Source organism: Nematolebias whitei, chromosome 16, assembly GCF_014905685.2.
Source record: "Nematolebias whitei isolate Nwh7 chromosome 16, NemWhi1, whole genome shotgun sequence".
Lineage (NCBI taxonomy): Eukaryota > Metazoa > Chordata > Actinopteri > Cyprinodontiformes > Rivulidae > Nematolebias > Nematolebias whitei.
The window spans coordinates 15,672,862-15,674,831 of NC_056513.1; the positions used below are offsets into that span (position 1 = coordinate 15,672,862).

Below are 1,970 nucleotides of genomic sequence, written 5' to 3' on the forward strand. Positions count from 1 at the left end.
ATAAAGACGTAATTTAGACGTCGGAAATAGACGTAATTTAAACGTCGGAAATAGACGTAATTTAAACGTCGAATAAATACGTAATTTTGACGTCGAAAAACGTCGACGAAAAAAGACGTCTTCTGGTGTCACAGTCTGCACCTCCGAGGGACCCAATTTAAAGGTGCAGAAACGACTTAAAAAAGACGTTTAGACGTCTCCTTGCTCAGTCTGCTGCCAAATCACAACTGCATTTTCAGATGACTCCATTTAGGGGAAATAAACTAATTTTCCAACAATACAAGATTTACATGATTGACAAGAAGTACTGTTAAATCAAATAAATACTTAGTAAGCAAAATTCCCATCCTATCTTGGATGTTCAGTCAGTCGGTCAGATCTCGCGATATTTTGCCGGTTCATCTGCGGAGAGGATACCCGCCCGCTCTCATCACTCTACAGACGGTGAGATGGGGGGAGACTGAGCAGAACCGAGCGAGCGGAGTCACCATGTATCCACAATGCTGGGTAAGATTAACCGTCCGTTTTGGTCGTGCTGCTAACAACAGAAAGTCATGTTAAAAATGCTCCGATGGACTTTTTGTGTAGGAGATGCTCCCGGCGTGAGAGAGGGGCGGGGCTTATGGGGAGCCGAACGGCGGATTGTGGAACAAAAAGATGAATTCTGACGGTCTAAATAAATCAGTGTCTGTTTTCATTTGTTATGGCGATGAACTAAAGTGTCTCTTTCAGGACGAAAGACGGGACAGTGTCCGCGAAGGAGCACAATGCGACCTGAAAAAACGGATTGGATTTTTATATTAACAAAAATTCATAAAACGTGCAGGCTAACTCCTTCAAAGTAGCCTAGCTAACAAACAAAAAAAATGTTCCACGAATAACGTTTTTTTTTTCTTCCCTGCTCGTGTTTGTGCGTGCGTGTGTGTGTGTATGACGCGTGGCAGGGGAAAAAAGGCTTCGTGGATGTTAATTTTCTTCAAACACTCCTTTGGTTTCCGCGCAGGAGGGAGATAAACAATAATTTTCTGTCAGTCAGTTTATGACTGCGGTCAAACCCAGCTTTCACGCGGTTTCGACGCGCGCGCGCACACACGCTGTAATATGGTATGAGATGCGTTCAAACTAAAATCTGATTTCTGAATCATACACAAACCATTTACATCTAAATTAATCTGACGTGAAGCCTGAACGGGACTTGCCCTTTCTAATCTCGGCTGCGTCCACCGCCTAAATTATAAATTATAAGACGTAATTTATCGGATTTCTCTGCCTCAGGCTGGGCTGTAATTATATCTTTCTTTTTTTGACCGTCATATTTCCACATTTTTTTCCAGGCTGGCATCAGCTGAGTGGGAGCCTGCAGGGTTCCCACGGTCACTGTGGGTGACCTGGGAACAGGGCCGGATTAGTAACCCCAGGGGCCCCTGGGCACTGAATCTCACAGCCCCCCCCACCTAACCTCGGACAAACAAACAAACAGCTGTAATGGCGGAGGTAGTGAAGCTCGCCTCTACCTGAGGCATTTAGTGAGGCATTTATGCCTTATCGATCAACATTAAAGCAGAGAAGACCAGCAAAAAAAATAAATAAATCTAAGCAACTAATAACTTAAAATAGTTAATGCAGTGGATGTTTTCATGCCACAGAGTGACACAGGAACACATGTCACAAGAACTCGCAGTGACATTCAGTATGTAAGAGTAAAGTTTACATTACACAAGCTGTTAAACTTCTTTTGGCTTTTCTCTCTTCAGGTGTCTCCACAGCGAGTCATCCTCCTCCATCTCACTCTGTCCTCTGAATCCTCTGTCCTCACTCCAACTACCTCCATGTCCTCTCTAACTGCATCCATATATCTTCCTCTTTGTCTTTTTCCTGGAAGCTGCATTTCTAACATCCTTCTACCAATATACCCACTGTCTTTCCTCTGGACATGTCCAAACCACTGTCCCTCCTCTGGACATGTCCAA

The 1,970-nt window shown here is 44.0% G+C and overlaps 1 protein-coding gene across 1 annotated transcript in view; it reads left to right on the forward strand.

Moving 5' to 3' along the window:
- The first annotated feature begins 437 nt into the window (after positions 1–437).
- LOC119422896 (carbohydrate sulfotransferase 12) overlaps positions 438–1,970 on the forward strand; it is a 15,113-nt gene continuing 13,580 nt past the window's right edge. The window contains exon 1 of the mRNA XM_037690306.1: positions 438–507. The gene's annotated coding sequence lies outside the window, so the exon portion shown is untranslated. The remainder of the gene's footprint in view (positions 508–1,970) is intronic.